Source organism: Cherax quadricarinatus, chromosome 10, assembly GCF_038502225.1.
Source record: "Cherax quadricarinatus isolate ZL_2023a chromosome 10, ASM3850222v1, whole genome shotgun sequence".
Taxonomy (NCBI): domain Eukaryota; kingdom Metazoa; phylum Arthropoda; class Malacostraca; order Decapoda; family Parastacidae; genus Cherax; species Cherax quadricarinatus.
The window spans coordinates 31,607,565-31,626,465 of NC_091301.1; the positions used below are offsets into that span (position 1 = coordinate 31,607,565).

Sequence of the window (18,901 nt, forward strand, 5' to 3'; positions counted from 1 at the left end):
GTCAGAATTCTAATTTTATGCTCAATATTACCTACTTTGTCTCTCTCTCTCTCTCTCTCTCTCTTTTCATCTTTGTAATTTGTGATAAGGTGTAAGACCTCGCCTGTACCATCCATTATATCATTGTATGTACCATATTATTAACACACATACAAGAAGTCTCTGAATGTATTTTTAGTAAGGTGTGTATCGTATTAAGTAGTAGTAATCTGGGTTAAGTATAATTGGAAGTGTTCATTGATCTTGAACACTTGTGCATATGATCTATTTTAGACTTCTGACTTTATGGTAAATATTTACTCTTGCATAAGCTATAAGGGAAAGATAAGCGAGGAATTCTGTGTTGTGAGTCTTACACCAGATATCATCACTGGCAAACATGGCAACTGTCATAGAGGAACCTATTTCTGCAGGTGATGGAAATGATGATAGCTTCCAGACCTTTAAAAGTAAACAAAAGAGAAAAAGTGAGAAAGGGCTAGAGCGTCGACGTAGTCAGACTTACTTGACTCGTACACAATGTGACACTAAACGTCCTTGGTGCACAGAGGCTGCAAGAAGTCTTTCTTCAAAGGAAGAATGTGTTAAGCTGAACTTCCCTGACAACACCCTGCTGCCTGCTAAGTGTGCATGGCTAATGGAAGCTGTAAACAAGCATCCTAACTCAAGGATCCAATTTAGGAAAAACACACACAACTTTGTGTTTGTGGAACAGAATGCAGAACTGATCAATGATCTACTTAGTACACCTTACGGGGGTATTAAGCTGGTCCGACCTCCATCAGACATTCACCACTTTAAAAAATGGGTCAGTATCATAATCTTTGGATACCCTCTATGCATGGACCCATCCCATCTGACTCTCAGTGAGCATATCATCAAGCCTAAAAGACTTAAAGGAAAATCCCAAATTATTGCCAGTTGGGTGGGTCCTGTGCCCCTCCCCCGGAATATCTGGGTGCATGGTTTACGTTTCCTAAACATCGAAGTGTACCTACCCCCTAAACGTAGGTGTTACAAATGCCAGCACTATGGCCATGTTGCAGTAGACTGTGGAATACTACATTCTTGGTGTGGTAAGTGTGCTGGGAAACATTCCACTAGAGAATGCACAGTAGGCCCTGACAGCCAAAAATTTAAGTGTATTAACTGTAAAGAAGTTGGGGTTACAGTTTCCCACAAGGACTGCAGTCAGAACCCAAACAACCTTCGATGTAAACTTGATAACAGTCCTTTAATGGTAACTGAGGATGAGGCCATCCAGTCTACCACAGCCAGATCTGAGACTGAACCTCTGCAAAGTGTGCAAGAACCCCACCTCACTGCAAAGGATTCTGGTGATACCAGAATGCCATCACACACACCAGCTGTGGAGGAGCTAGACATCCCTGCTAGCACATGTGGAACTAGTGGTCTGCCACTACAGATACCTATGGCTACACCTGAATATGGGGACGAGTTTGTCATTTCTCCCAATACACACAACTACAACAGTCAGACGGACACCACACAGGTAACCCCCCTGGAAGTTGGAGATGAGTCAGATGCACAGGACCTACCTGCAATGAATGATGAAACAGAGAACACTAATGTAACCATGGTACCTGTTAAGGTGATAGGTGTTAAAGAAAGCACTAACCCAGAAGTGCCATCCTCCGGAGAGGCATTGGATTCGCCTGACCTTCCTCATATTATAACAAATTTCCAGAAAAAAATTGAGCATCTTGAACAGATCCTGACAAGTTTAATAAATATATGTAATCAGGATGATGCTCTTGAGCATGGTGATGATGTCAAAAGTGCAGCAATCCCCGTTCAGTTTCCAGCAATTTGTCAGAAAGAAGCCCATGACTCTTGGCTTCAAAACTTGCCTTTTAACTGGCTGCCAAGATGCCGAAAAATGCTTAATAATAAAGGTCCTGAAGATAAAGACGTACAAACTGTGCTATTTGCTCTTAAGTGCCTGCACACTGTAGTCAAAGCATAATAGTTTTACCATCTTATGAGCAAGAGATTGTAATAACTCACTACAATGGATACATTACAAATCTTTTCATGGAACATTGCTTCCATCAGGAAGCGGTTGCCTGACTTACATCATATTAGTGCAACCAAGAATATTGATGTCATCTGTTTGCAGGAATGTAGATTGAAAGATGGAGCACCTCCACCAAACTTGCCTGGATATGCAGCTTATAACCTAAGGTCAACCAACTGTTGTGTGATGTATGTCAGAAAGAACTTGCCACATTCACTCCTTTCCTTGCAGAGTCGAGTTAACATGCAGTATCATGGTGTCAAAGTATATGCAGGCGATTTTTCCATAAACATTTTTAATCTCTATGCCCCAGTGAACCAGCTTCGACCTGATGCTTTACCAGATCGCATCAATAGTGAACCTACCATCATTCTTGGAGATTTTAATGCCAGACATAAGAATATTGGTGGGTCTATAACAAACACCAATGGAACTAAACTAGTGAAATTGCTAAATGAGCATGATAATGTTCGAATTGTGGGCACTACTGAGCCTACTCACATATATGGTGGCATACTAGATCTGTGTCTTGGATTTAATACATCATATACGATGCATGACTCTGTCATAGTTGATGATCTTCTATTTGATCACTTCCCAAGACTAACAACTGTCAATCTTGATCACATCTCCAGCAATCAAGGAGCTAAATACAGAAGGAGGAAACTTATTCTCAGACCAGAACACAGAGACAACTTTATTAACCACTTGGATCAGTGGTATAAGAATTACGAGCCCATTGGCACACAAAAATTTAATGATGATTTAATTGCCACTATTGAGAGTGTTCTCACAGATCAAGTGGGCAGGAATAGGAAACAAAGACCCTCCACTATAAATAACAATAAAAACCAATGTAAATACCATAATGATCCACAGCTACGCAATCTAACACATGCAGCTAGGAGGATTGGTAAAGCATACTGTGAATGTAGAACCCCAGACCTGCTCAGAACATTCCAAGCTGCACTAACAAATGCAAGGAATAGAAAGGAAGAACTTAGGCAACAGGAATGGGAACAGTTTGTTAGTGGATTAAATAGGTCCACCCCTTTGAGTTTGGCTTGGAAAGGTATAAATAAAATAACCAGGAAAAAGACTGGCAATGTTGCTCATCCCTTTCCTCTTGAAAAAGCAAATGACCTCATAAATGACTGGTCCAAAACATCCAGGCATGAAAACCTTCCATCTCATATTAGAAAAAATTTAGAGAGTACTTCTGAAGAAATGTTGAAACTGATTAATTTTATGAGCCAAAATACTGATGAGAGTGATTGCCTCTTTACCGAGTATGAATTAGATAATGCATTAACCAAAGGTCGATCAACTGCTCCTGGAGAGGATGGTATAACCTATGATATTCTCAGAACTCTAAGGCACGTGCCTGTTAACCCTTTGTTGGCACTGTATAATCTCAGTTACATTGAGGGCGTTCTTCCTACTTCCTGGACCAATAGTCTCATTGTGCCTATCCCTAAGCCCCAACAGCCTGATACATTTAGGCCGATCTCCTTAACTAGTTGTCTTTGTAAAACTTTTGAAAGAATGATGCTTAACAGACTGTACTACAGAATCAGACACCAACTTTCCCCCTACCTCTATGGGTTCATGAAAGGTAAAAGTGTGCAGAACTGTATTTCCACCTTTCTCACTGCACACACCTCTACTAGTTTTACCACTTTTCTTGATCTAAAATCTGCATTTGATATTGCGAACAGAACCGTTATACTACATGAACTAGCCAAAATGAATATTGGTGGTAGCTTACTCTGCTGGATAATAGGATACCTGTCAAATAGAGTATCCTCTGTCCTTTACCAAGGCTTCAGAAGTGATTCTAAAGAAATGTCTTTAGGTACACCGCAGGGAGGAGTTCTTAGTCCCATGCTATTTAATATTCTGATTAATGCTCTCCTAAATGCTCTACCTGCCTCACCTAAACATATAGCTATAAGCTATGCTGATGATATAATCCATACAACAGGGCATAAGAAGATGAATACCATTCTTAATGAAGTTCAAGCAATTTGTAATCGACTAGGCCTCATAATATCTTCCTCTAAAACAAAGATATTAACAAGCAAACGACATCCCCCACCCATCTATTTGCAGGGTGAAATCATTAGCTACATTAAAACTTACAGATATCTTGGTGTAGATGTACCCTTTAACAAATCCACTATACCACAACTAAACAAGAAATGCAAAGCTAGGCTAAATGCTCTCAACGCTGTTGCTGGCTACAATCCCAACTATGGTGCTAATGTGAGAATGATGTACATAGCCTATGTTAGGTCCTTAATTGATTATGCTGCTCCCATGTTGATATTAGCTAGATAAAGTTCTCTCCGACCCTTGGAGTTAATGCAAAATGAAGCTCTCAGGATTATTCTTGGCTGTCCCAGATCTACAAAAGTTCTTAACATGAGGAAGGAGCTTGGTATTTCTAGTATCAGTGATAGGATTGTTGAAATTAACACTGTACTCGGTATTAGAATGTTGAGAAACGAACCAGACACTGTCACAGTGAATCTTACCAAGTGTCTAGAGGTAAATACACACAGATCTAAATGGATTGTGAAAACGTGCAATTGCATTAAGTTTTATAACCTGCATGAACTGTATCACTGTAGGCAACAAGAGCATTTCACCCCTCCATGGAAGATGTGTTCATTTAATATCACATACCTACAAGTCCCTCCCAAGAAGCTTATTGCTAGTAATCCCTTCCTTAAATCTCTTGTTAGAGCAACTGCTCAAGAAGAAATTTCTCGCCTAGCTGGTAGTAATAAGTTTATCACAAGTTATATACACTGATGGATCTAAACAGGAGTCTTCTGGCAGGGCTGCATCTGCTCTTGTTGCCACCTCCCTAGTTAAGAACGATAATAAATTTGTTGAGTTAGGCATAAGAATTAACAACTGGGCGTCTACACTGCAAACTGAATTGTTTGCAATCCTAATGGCGCTAAAGCTAACCTATGATACTGAGCTTGACTCTATCATCATTACTGATTCTATGTCATCATTGAAGGCTCTTGACTCATATAATGACTCCAACAACATGCTCATTGGAGAAGCCAGGTATAGATACTCAAAAATTAGGGACAAAGGAATTAATGTACAATTGCTATGGATCCCATCACACATTGGATTACTCCTTCATGATAAAGTTGATATGTTAGCCAAGAAGAGTACCCAGAAGGAGAATGTAGAATATAACTTTGGTATAATTCATAACCGAATCTACTCCTACCTCATCTCCCAAAACATTCTCAACCCCTGCCAATTTGGATTCAGGCCTAATAAAAATACTAATGATGCTATTATACACATGCTAGAACATATATACACTGCAATAGAGAAAAAAGAAGTCCCACTGGGGATCTTCATTGACTTACGTAAAGCTTTTGATACAGTTGACCATGACTTGCTCCACGTAAAATTGTCACACTATGGTATTAGAGGGCACTCCCTCAACTACCTAAAGTCTTACCTCAGCAACAGAAGCCAATATGTGTACGCAAATGGGGCAAGCTCTTCCGCACAACCAATTACAGTTGGTGTCCCACAGGGAAGTGTCCTTGGCCCTCTTCTCTTTCTCCTATACATAAATGACCTACCAAATGCTTCGCAATTACTCAAACCCACACTTTTTGCAGATGACACTACATACGTCTTCTGTCACCCAAGCCCAGTCACGCTAGCCAATACTGTAAACACCGAATTACAGAAAATATCTACCTGGATGAGGACTAACAAACTTACACTAAACATTGACAAAACCTACTTCATTCAGTTTGGTAACAGAGCTACAGATGTACCTCTTAACATAACAATAAACGGATCACCTATCACAAAGCTAACAGAGGGAAAATTCCTAGGAATCCACCTCGATAATAGACTCAAATTTCATACACATATACAACAAATTTCTAAGAAAATCTCCAAGACTGTAGGCATACTATCGAAGATACGGTACTATGTTCCACAGTCAGTCCTCCTGGCCCTTTATCACTCTCTTATTTACCCCTATCTCACCTATGGAATTTGTGCATGGGGCTCAACAACAATTAACCATCTCAGACCACTAATTACCCAACAAAAGGCTGCAGTTAGAATGATAACAAATTCTCACTACAGGCAACACACTCCACCAATATTCAAAACACTCAACCTACTCACCATACAAAACATCCATACTTATTATTGCACCTATTACATACATAGAACACTTAACTCTGATATTAACCCTCCCCTCAAACATCTCCTTGCCAACCTCAACAGAACACATGACCATAACACAAGGCACAGATCACTCTTTGATGTTCCTTGTGTCCATCTCACGCTATGCAAAAACTCAATGCACATAAAAGGCCCTAAAATCTGGAATTCATTACCTGTAAATATAAAAGAAACACTACCTGTTTATAAATTCAAGTCTCTTCTCAAAGATCACTTACTCACTCAAAACCAAATAAATACTGAATAACTGAACCTCATAAATTGTATATCCTATATGTTACTCACAATTATATCACACAAATGTTAAACCTAGGACCCAATCTAACTTTATTATTTTTTTAAATACACTACCTAACAGAATACTCCATTCAACTGAATGTACAGCAATGCAAGCAACCATATGACCTGTCTTTGTAATACTCATTTGTGCTTTATAGTTATCTGTTTACAATAATGTTTTATCACTGATTTCATCATTGCTTAGTTAATCTTAAGTTAATTTTAAGCCAGCCCGTAATGCTATGCATATAAGTGGCTTTGGCATGCTGCTCTTACCTGTATTTTTTGTACCTCTGTTTGTATGCTTAAATTACTAAATAACTGTGTCTAGCATTAGGAATAATATTAGGAGAGAAGTAAATAATGAAAATGATTGTTATAGGAATGCAGTTAAAAGCCTGAGTAGATCTATAACCCACTATGATAATATGAATGTAGATAAGTATGTTTATGGAGCAACTTGCAATGTGAACAGACTGACTGATGTTGTAGTGGCCAGGCTTAGGCTTGGTTACAAGTACTTCTGGCAGTTTGGGAGACACACAGATGATGATCAAACTAAATGTAAATTATGTGATCAGGCATATGGTCACTCTCTTGAACACTATGTGCTTAATTGTCCACTTATTGAGGAATACAGAGACAGACAGTATAATAACCTATGTGACATGTCAAGATATCTTATTAATGAAAATAAGATACCAGATATACAAAGCAAATTTCCTAAATTTGCTTGCAACAGATAAGTGTAGATATAAATCCATATGTATTCCTGTTAACCCTTTGGGGCCTAGTTCCTAGGCCTTTTGTATATCCATATGCTCTCGCGCTACCGTCCACAGGATGGATATGGGGTGCACAATAAACTAGCCACTTCGGTGGCAAAATCTAAATCTTCTTCAGAGTTAAAAAAAATTAATCTGTATAATGGAAATGTGCCACTTAATTTAGTTTAACCCTTTGACTGTTTCAGTCGTATATATATGTCTTACGAGCCACCGTGTTTGACGTATATATACTGTACTCATAAATTCTAGCAGCTTCAAGTCAAGCAGGAGAAAGTTGGTAGGCCCACATGTGAGAGAATGGGTCTGTGTGGTCACGGTGCACCATATAAAAAAATCCTGCAGCACGCAGTGCATAATGAGAAAAAAAAACTCCGACCGTTTTTTTTAAATTAAAATGCCAACTTTATGGTCTATTTTCATATGGTATTTATGGTTGTATTCTCCTTTTCTTGGTCTCATTTGGTAGAATGGAAAACATGTTATAGACATAGAGGTGATTTTGATTGGTTTTACTATGAAAAGAACCTTGAATTGGAGCTCAAAGTAGGGGAAATGTTTTACATATTTTTGCCGATGTTCAAAAGTAAACAAATGATGTCATTGTCTAATAAATGTCCAAGTAGTGATTCTAATATGCAGTCATGAATGGGTTGACATTATTTATACAATTATTACAATATTTCAGTAGTCTGCATAACAGTAAATCTTCTATTTTTTGTTTGAATAAAAATTCAAAATAGAAAGCACGAGTAATATCAGAGGGGCCTGGAGATGTGACTGATGAACAAAGAAAATGTTATTTTAAAGCCAGGAATGTCTGCATTGTTCATTCTGGACCCTATTTTGAAATTGTCATATTTTTTAATTTTCGTGAAATTGGCCAAATTGCAAATTTCTGACCACGTTGTTGGGTAGTTGAAATTGGTAAATGGGCACTTTCTTGTACTCAATCGATAGAACAAATGGAGTTCTAAAGAAATAGCTATGAGTTTGGTCAACTGGAACAATGGAATTAGCAGAAAATAGGGCTCAAAGTGGACGAAATCGCTGATTTGTAAATATCATCGCGGTTGCTAACTTCGCGAGAGCGTAATTCCATCAGTTTTCCATCAAATTTCGTTCTTTTGACGTCATTACAATCGGGAAAAGATTCTCTATCATTTCATAAGATTTTTTTTTTTGGAAATTTTGTGACACCAGGAGACACCTCAGGATTTGAGGTTGCAACAGTCGAGGGGTTAATATTGGAGAGAGGTTGTTGTTCAAGTTCTCATCTATAATTTTAGATTTGCAGTTTCAAGTTATTATAATAATATACAAATACAGTAGTACCTCAAATTTCAAACAGCTCCCAACTCGAACAGTTATGTAAGTGTATTTTTGTAAGTGGTTTTGTAAGTGTATTTTTGGGGGTATGAAATAGACTAATCTAATTTACATTATTCCTTATGGGAACAAATGTGTTTGGTAACGGCACTCAAACAGCCTTCTGGAATGAATTTCAGCTGAAATTCGAGGTACCACTGTACTATTTATGCCTCGGTGATTTTGCCAGCTTTGAGTCCTATTTTAGGCCAATTACATTATTCCAGTGGACCAAATTCTTAGCTATTTCACTAATATGTCTTCCATTTTATCGATTGAGCACAATATGCCAGTTTCAAAATAGGGTCCAGAATAAACAATGCAGGCATTTCTGGCACTAAAATAATATTTCCTTTGTTCATTAGTTAAGTTCCCTGGCTTCACAAGTGAATTCATTTTGAATTTTTATTCACACAAAAAGATAGATTTACTGTTATGCATTACTGTAATGATTGTATAATATCAGTGTATTCATGAACTCAGACTGTCCAGTTGGACCTGTATTAGAAGAGTGAGGTGATTTATTTACTTTGGAATATCAGCAAAAATCAAACATTCCTGCTACTGAGCTAAATTTCAAGCTACTTTGTTTCTGTAATACATTGTCACTTCTATCAATGAGACCAAGAAACTGAAACTACAACAGTAAAAACCATCCAGAAATACACCCCAAAGTCACTATTTTATACCAAAACACGGTCACAGTTTTTTCCCATTATGCTCTGCATGGGGAAGGATTATTTTTATCTGGTGCACACTTACTGCATCAACCCATTCTCTCATATCTAGGCCCAAATTTACCACTCACTGCTTATCTGAGTGAGCTGAGCTCATTGCGCAGAACTACAGCATGGACAGAGATGCAAACTTGTAAAACTATGACACAAACATTGAAAGGGTTTACCTTTAAATAAAAAATACTGTTTAATATAACTGGAAATTATTCAGACTTTTGTAATTGATTTCTGATTACATATTCATCAAATTACTTAACCCTTTCAGGGTCCGTGCCGTAGATCTACGGCTTTAGGTTGAGAGTCCAAACCGTAGATCTACGCCATTAGCTGAGCTCACTCTGATAAGCTGTGAGTAGTAAATCTGGGCCTAGATATGAGAGAATACATCTATGTGGTATGTGTGCACCACATAAAACAAATCCTGCAGCACACAGTGCATAACGAGAGAAAAAAACTGAGACCGTAATTTTCGATTAAAACAGCGGCTTTGCAGTGTTTATTCATACGTTTTTTTATACTTGTATTTGCGATTTCTTGGTCTCATTTGATAGAATGGAAGGTATATTACAGAAATAGAGATGATTTTGATTGGTTTTAGTACTGGAAATGGCTTGAAACTGAGCTCAAAGTAGCGGAAATGTTAAATTTTTGCCGATGTTCAAGAGTAAACAAATGACCTCACACGTCTAATACACGCCAGCTGGCGGGTCTAATATATGTTCACAAATGTGGTGATATTATTTATACAGTTATTACAATATTGCATAACAGTAAATCTATTTTTTGGTTTGAATAAAAATTCATTATGTGAATAAAAAATCAAAACGGAATTCATTTGTAAAGCCTGAAAACGTAACTAATGAACAGAGGAAATGTTAGTTTAGTGCCAGGAATGCCTGCATTGAAATTGGAATATTTTGAACTTTGCATTAACCCTTTCAGGGTCCAAGGCCCAAATCTGAAGTGGTGCCCCAGTGTCCAAGAATTTTCAAAAAAAAAAAATTTTTATTTTTTCTTATGAAATGGTAGAGAATCTTTTTGTGAAGGTAATAAAACAAAAAGTATGAAATTTGATGGAAAATTGACGAAATTATGCTCTCGCGAATTTTGATGTGTCAACGATATTTACGAATCGGCGATTTTGCCGACTTTGACTCCCATTTTAGGCCAATTACATTATTCCAGCCAACCAAATTCTTAGCTATTTCACTAGTATTACTTCTATTCTATCGATTGAGCACAAGAAATCAGCAAGTCAACTGTTTCAACTACAAATTAAAGCGATCGGAAATTGTTAATTTGGCCAATTTAACACAAAATTCAAAATATTCCAATTTCAAAATAGGGTCCAGAATAAACAATGTAGGTATTCCTGGAACTAAACTAACATTTCCTCTGTTCATTAGTTATGTTTTGAGGCTTTACAAATAAATTCCATTTTGATTTTTTATTCACATAATGAATTTTTATTCACACCAAAAAATAGAAGATTTACTGTTATGCAATACTGTAATAATTGTATAAATATCATCACCATATTTGTGAATGCATATTAGACCCACCAGCTGGCGTGTATTAGACGTGTGAGGTCGTTTGTTTACTCTTGAATATCGGCAAAAATTTAACATTTCTGCTACTTTGAGCTCAGTTTCAAGCCATTTCCAGTGCTAAAACCAATCAAAATCATCTCTATTTCTGTAATATGTCTTCCATTCTATCAATTGAGACCAAGAAATCGCAAATACAACTATAAAAAACATACGAAAAAACACTGCAAAGTCGCTGTTTTAATCGAAAAATCATGATTTCATTTTTTCTCTCATTATACACAGTGTGCTGCAGGATCTGTTTTATGTGGTGCACACATACCACATAGATGTATTCTCTCATATCTAGGCCCAAATGTACCACTCACAGTTTATCAGAGTGAGCTGAGCTCATGACGTAGATCTACGGTTTGGACCCTGAACGTAAAGCCGTAGATCTACGGGACGGACCCTGAAAGGGTTAAATTGGCCAAATTACCAATTTCCGATCACTATTTTGTAGTTGAAACAGTTGACTTGGCGATTTCTTTTGCTCAATCGATAGAATAGAAGTAATACAGTGAAATAGCTAAGAATTTGGTCGACTGGAATAATGTAGTAATTGGCCTAAAATGAGAGTCAAAGTCGGCAAAATCGCCGATGCATAAATATCACTGACACATCAAAATTTGCGAGAGCATAATTTCGTAATTTTTCCATCAAATTTCGTACTTTTTGTTTTACTACCTTTAGAAAAAGATTCTCTACCATTTCATAAGAATAAATAAGAAAATTATTTTTTGAAAATTCTTGGAAACTGATGCACACTTTGAAATTTGGCCTTTGGACCCTGAAAGGATTAATATGTAAATGTATTCATAGGTTTTTCATTTTCTTGTTTCAGTTTGTAAGCTTCACTGTGGTGCCTGTAATTAGTGATGAGTAATGACATTGGCATCTCAAGAGAGATTATTTAATATCTAACCTCCCTTGGTTATTTAATACCTATTGAGCAATAAGTATTCCTTATATATAGAACATATAACTTAAAAAAAAAATTGAGTATTGGTATCAGCAAAAAAAATTTGTATCATCCCACCCCTAGTTTAAAACCTGTCTTTCATGCCTATATAAGAGTGTTAGCTCCTCCACTATACTACTCTGATATATTTCTCTTTCTGCCTCCATGGTTAAGGTTCTATGCTTCCACAGATGCCTCAGTGTACCACCCACCTTTTTCCTCCTCGTTACTTCTATGGTTCACCTCTTCTTTCATAGACTTACCCACCTACAAGTACACTCCCAGATATCTGAATGTATTTACTTCCTCCATACTCCCTCCTTCCACTATGATATCCAAGCTTTCATTACCTTTATTTTTTGTTACTTTCATCACCTTGCTCTTTCTTATGTTTACTTTAAATTTTCTTCTTTTACATACACTCAGATTTGTCTACTAACCTTTGCAACTTCTTTTCAGAATCTCCCATAAGAACTGTAATCAGCAAAAAAGCAACTGTGACAACTCCATACAAGATTTACCATCTTTCATTTCCACACCTCTCCCCAACACTCTAGTATTCACTTCTTTTACAGCCCCATCTATAAATGTGTTAAACAGCCCAGTCTAAGGCCTACCTTTACTGGAAAATTATCTTCCTCCTATGTATTGTAACCTGAGCCTTGCTATCTACAAAATCTCTTAACTGCTTTAACCCTTTGACTGTCGCAACCCCCAATCCTAGTCTCTCTCAGTGTTGCAAAATATTAAAAAAAAAAAAAAAAATTATTTTTCTTGTGAAATGGTAGAGAATCTTTTCCTGATGCTAATGAAACCAAAAGTACAAAATTTGATGGAAAACTTATGGAATTACGTTCTCGCGAAGTTAGCGATCTCGGCTATATTTATGCATCAGCTATTTCGCCCACTTTGAGCCCTATTTTCAGCCAATTCCATTGTTCCAGTCAACCAAACTCATAGCTATTTCTTTAGAATTCCATTTGTTCTATCGATTGAGTACAAGAAACTGCCCATTTACTGACTTCAACTACCCAATAAAGTAGTCAGAAAATGACAATTTGGCAAATTTCAAGCAAATTAAAAAATATGCCAATTTCAAAATAGGGTCCAGAATGAACAATGCAGACATTCCTGGCACTAAAATAACATTTTCTCTGTTCATCAGTCACATCTCCAGGCCCCTCTTATATTACTCTTGCTTTCTATTTTGAATTTTTATTCGCACAAAAATAGATTTACTGTTATGTAGACTACTGCATTAATGTAATAATTGTATAAATAATGCCAACCCATTCATGATTGCATATTAGAATGGCTTGTTGGACATTTATTGGACAATGATGTCATTTGTTTACTCTTGAACATCAGCAAAAATTGAACATTTCTGCTTCTTTGAGCTCCATTTCAAGATCCTTTTCATAGTGAAACCAATCAAAATCATCTGTTTCTATCATATGTCTTCCACTCTATCAAATGAGACCAAGAAAACGAGAATACAAAAATAAATACTATACGAAAATACACCTCGAAGTCAGCGTTTTAATCCAAAAACACGGTCGGAGTTTTTTTTTTCTCATTATGCACTGTGTGCTGCAGGATTTTTTTATACTGTGCACACTGACCACACAGACCCATCCTCTCACATGTGGGAGTACCAGCTTTCTCCCACTTGATCTGAAGCCGCTAGAATTTTTGAGTATACAGTGGAACCTCTACTTACGAGTGCATCCATGTGCGAGTTTTTCCAGATACGAGCAGCTGCTCGGTCAGTTTTTTGCTTCCAGACGCGAGCAAAATTTCCAGATGCGAGCAGGCCTCAAGGAAGGTTAATTGACACTGGTGAGGGGGCTCTTGCTCTTGATCTAGGGAATTGGATCTAAGTTGTTTGTTGGACTATCTTATTGAAACTTGGGCAATGTATGATGAAAAGATGCTTCTTAACGTACACCAAAAATGAAAGAAATCGGACCATAAATAATGGAGTTCACTTCTCAGCCATTAACCTCCCCTTAGCAGTATGTTTTCATATGGTTTTTATGGTTGTATTCTCGTTTTATTTGGTCTCATGTGATAGAATGGAAGATATACTACAAAAATAAATATGATTTTAATTGGTTTCACGATGAAAAGTACCTTTAAATTGAGCTCAAAATAGCAGAAATGTTCGATTCTTTGGTGACATTAGTGGTAGACATCATGAGGTAGCAGTGGCAGACAACATGAAGCAGCAGTGGCAGACACATGAAGCAACAGTGGCAGACATCATGAGGTAGCAGTGGCAGACATCATGAGGCAGCAGTGGCAGACAACATGAAGCAGCAGGGGCAGACATCATGAGGTAGCAGTGGCAGACAACATGAAGCAGCAGTGGCAGACAATGTGAAGCAGCCATGGCAGACAACATGAGGTAGTAGTGGCAGACAACATGAAGAAGCAGTGACAGGCAACATGAAGCAGTAGTGACAGACAACATGAAGCAGCAGTGGCAGACAAAATGAGGTAACAGTGGCAGACAACATGAGGTAGCAGTGGCAGACAACATGAGGTAGCAGTGGCAGACAACATGAAGCAGCAGTGGCAGACAACATGAGGTAGCAGTGGCAGACAACATGAAGCAGCAGTGGCAAAGTGTAGCATTAAGATTGTAGCAATTAAGTGAAGCATTAAGAGTGTAGCACTTATAAGTCACTCTGTCTGATTTTTTTGGGTTATCCTAGGTTCTCTACACATGTAGTCAGCAGCAGGAATGGCAGCTGTGGTGGCCCTATAAACCCCAACAACAATGGCTGCTGTCACCACCATTAGCCACATACCTAATGACATGTAGTTTTTTATTCATTCTAGTGTATATATCATGTTTCTGTGTTATTAATATTGTTTATTATGTCATATTACATGAATTGTGATAGATAAATAAGCTGCAGAGTTGATATTAGGGAAATTTTCTTGTGCCTGGAATTCCACTGGAACAAATTAATTCCATTTCAGTTAATTTAAATGAGGAAAATTGACTCTGCAAACAAGCAAATCCAGTTGCGAGCAAGGTCATGAAACGGATTAAACTCGTAAGTAGAGGTTCCACTGTATATACGTCACACACATTGGCTCGTAAGACATATACATGTATATGCAACCAAAACAGTCAAAGGGTTAAGGTTATGAAAGATTACATTTTGGCCAACATGCCTCATGAGAGCATACATTTTGGCCATCATGTCTCACGGGAGCTTTGCTAATGCAATGGTCAGTGAGGTAACCAGGTGTTGGTTGGAGGGAATTTTGTCCAAGATGGTTTTTGAAATACATATGAGGGAAAAGAAGTTTCCAGGTAGCCTGTTTCTTGTGATGTGAGCAAGGAGGTAACAGTTCCAGAGACAGAATCATTAGCTTTGTATCAAGGCTATTTAAATAATGACTGAGCCTCTGTCCCATGACAAGCAAACAACCTGAAAATTGATGCTGCATCATGGAAGAAGCCAGGAGCATGACCAAAGTACTGTGAAAGTCAAAGGTATCAAAGGGGGTTAAGGTGGATACTAAGCACCAGGGTCAAGCAATAAAGTAGTGCCTGAGAGCAGTATCAGGTTCTGAGGAGAATCCTAGGGTGGGCAGGGGGTCATCAGTAGGTTGTGTAGCATGAAGACAAGCCACACATTAGTAATCACCTGTAGCTCCCCTATTTTGCCTACCACCATCCAGCCCAACAAGGGGAGGCTTAACCATAGACTCTTAGTGCTTCTTTTTGATTATAATAATAATAATTAACCATAGACTAAAACAAATGACCCCAGGGTTAATAGAGAGGTATACACAAAGTAACATCAGTGAGCTATAAGACAGCCACAGGATCGAAGTGGTGCCCAATCACAGATGCTCGCTGAACACATCGTTCTACCAGGCAGATAAGAGCAATGCTACACCAGCTGATTGATTCAGTGGGGCCAGCACTGAACCTCCCATTCAACCTATATCCTACCAAAGAAGTATGTTGCCTACCTGCAGACCACAAACTACCTGTTTGCTTAACTTCCAGAAAAGAGAAGCAACGAATTCACAGGTCACAGTGCATGGCCCCTCAAGGAGGGCTCCTTGGTGCTGGTGAGGGGCTCTTGATCTAGGGAATTGGATCTGTGCTCCAGTTCCCTGAATTAACCCTATGACTGTCGCAACCCCCAATCCTGAGGCGTCTCCTGGTGTCGCAAAATTTAAAAAAAAAAAAATTATTTTTTCTTATGAAATGATAGAGAATCTTTTTCCGATTGTAAAGACACCAAAAAAAAACGAAATTTGATGGAAAACTGACGGAATTACGCTCTCGCGAAGTTAGCGACCTCGGCGATATTTACAAATCGGCGATTTCGCCCACTTTGAGCCCTATTTTCGGCTAATTCCCTTATTCCAGTCAACCAAACTCATAGCTATTTCTTCAGAACTTCATTTTTTCCACCGATTGAGTACAAGAAACTGCCCATTTACCGATTTCAACTACCCAATAACATGGTCAGAAATTTGCAATTTGGCCAATTTCACAAAAATTAAAAAATATGACAATTTCAAAATAAGGACCAGAATGAACAATGCAGACATTCCTGGCTCTAAAATAACATTTTCTTTGTTCATCAGTCATGTCTCCAGGCCCCTCTAATATTACTCTTGCTTTTTATTTTGAAATTTTATTCAAACAAAAAATAGAAGATTTACTGTTATGCAGACTACTGAAATATTGTAATAATTGTAAAAATTACATCAACCCATTCATGACTGCATATTAGAATGGCTATTTGGACATTTATTGGACAATGACATCATTTGTTTACTTTTGAACATCGGCAAAAATCAAACATTTCCTGTACTTTGTGCTCCATTTCCAGGTTCTGTTTATAGTAAAATTAATCAAAATCACCTCTATTTCTATAATATAGTTTCCATTCTATCAAATGAGACCAAGAAAACGAGAATACAACCACAAATACTATACGAAAATAGACCATAAATTCGGCATTTTAATTAAAAAAAACGGTCGGAGTTTTTTTTTCTCATTATGCACTGCGTGCTCCAGGATTTTTTTTATATGGTGCACACTGACCACACAGACCCATTCTCTCACATGTGGGCCTACCAGCTTTCTCCTGCCTGATTTGAAGCTGCTAGAATTTATGAGTATATATACATCAAACACGGTACCTCGTAAACGTATATATACGGCCGCGACAGTCAAAGGGTTAAGCCTGAGTACCTTTATCTCTCCCCCCCACAGGCGCTGTATAATTCTACGGGTTTAGAGCCTCCCCATTATTTTAATAATACTGTAATAATAACAGTTCATGGCAAACAACACAGGACACTATTTAGTTAAGCCACTAAATCCTATGGCCATCCTGAGTGAATCGAAGCTCACCCAGTACATTATTATTATAATAAAAAAGAAGAGCTAAGCCACAAGGACTATACAGCGCTGCAGGGCAGGAAGGAAGCGAGGGCATCAGGTGGCAAAAGGGAGATGGATGAGTAATAGGTTACGGATAACAGCGGGGCAGTGGATGGTGAAAGGGTAAAGGGCAGCAAGAGACTGAACTAGAAAGGGCTGAGGGGAGTGCGAAAAGTATCATCAGAGTTTGTGGAGTAAATCAGTCGTTGTCAAGAAGTCAATGAGAGAGTCAGGATTAAAGGAGGGTCCATCAGCAAGAAGGGAAGGTAAAGAGAGAGTAGTAGAACGAAGACGACGTTGGAGGTAAATTCTGCGTGCTCGTTGATAGAGAGGGCAGTCTAACAGAATGTGGCTAATCGATACTGGAACTTGACACTGCTCACAGAGAGGAACAGGGTGCCTCTCCATGAGATACCCATGAGTAAGACGAGTGTGACCAATGCGAAGGCGGGAGAGAGTGGTCTCCCAACCTCGGCACTGATGACAAGAAGACGGCCAGTAACCTATGCTCGGTTTAATAGAATGAAGTTTGTTACCGAGCAGAGTTGACCAACGTTGTTGCCAACGGGTGCGAAGGTGGGTAGCTATTGCAGCAAAATAGTCCAGAAATGGAACACCTCGATAGGAAATTGGTAGGTCATGTACTGCTGACCGCGCAGCAGTGTCTGGCTGTTCATTGCCCTGTACGTCGACATGACCAGGGACCCAACAAAAAACAATATCTTTATGTTTGGTAGAGATACGGCGTAGCCAAAGTTGGATACGGAGAACTAGGGGATGAGATGTATCAAATTTTCGTATAGCCTGTAGAGCACTAAGGGAGTCTGAGACTACTACAAATGATGACAGGCATAGATGCGATATGAATAAGTGCTGCAAGAATGGCATACAGTTCAGCAGTAAAAATGCTAGCTGAAGATAGTAAATGTCCCCGCACGACGCTGTCCGGAAACACTGCTGCGAATCCGACGCCGTCTGAAGACTTAGAGCCATCTGTGTACACAGTGGTGGCATGAGAATGGGAGTGGAAGTGATCAAGAAAAAGAGAGCGGGAAGCCACCCAGTACAGCAAAGACCATAATTCCCATGCCACATGAAAGCCCTATCATCAGGGAAAAGATGATGGCCAGAATTCCAAATGTGTTCAATAGAAAACAATTTGTTATGGTCCAATTCAGACCAACACTGTTGTCAGCAGTTTGAAATTAAGAAAGCATTGAAAACAGTCCAAGGAATACCCCACAGGAAATTGGAAGGTCATAAATAGATGACCAAGTGTCCGAGTCTGCTTGTTCATTGTCCTGAACATTGGGATGTCCAAGGATTTGAAAAAAGAAAAAAACTTATGTGCATTTAGTAAATGATCTTGGATTACTATTTCAGAAAAAACAGCTGCATATCTGACACCATCATGAGATTTACTTATGGAACTATCGGTGTACACAACCATAACATGAGAATGAAACTGGAAGTG

At 38.4% G+C, this 18,901-nt stretch overlaps 1 protein-coding gene across 1 annotated transcript in view; it reads left to right on the forward strand.

The window, feature by feature from the left end:
* The window catches only part of ECSIT (evolutionarily conserved signaling intermediate in Toll pathway, mitochondrial), a 148,887-nt gene that overhangs the window by 128,735 nt on the left and 1,251 nt on the right, over nt 1–18,901 (forward strand). The window lies entirely within an intron of this gene.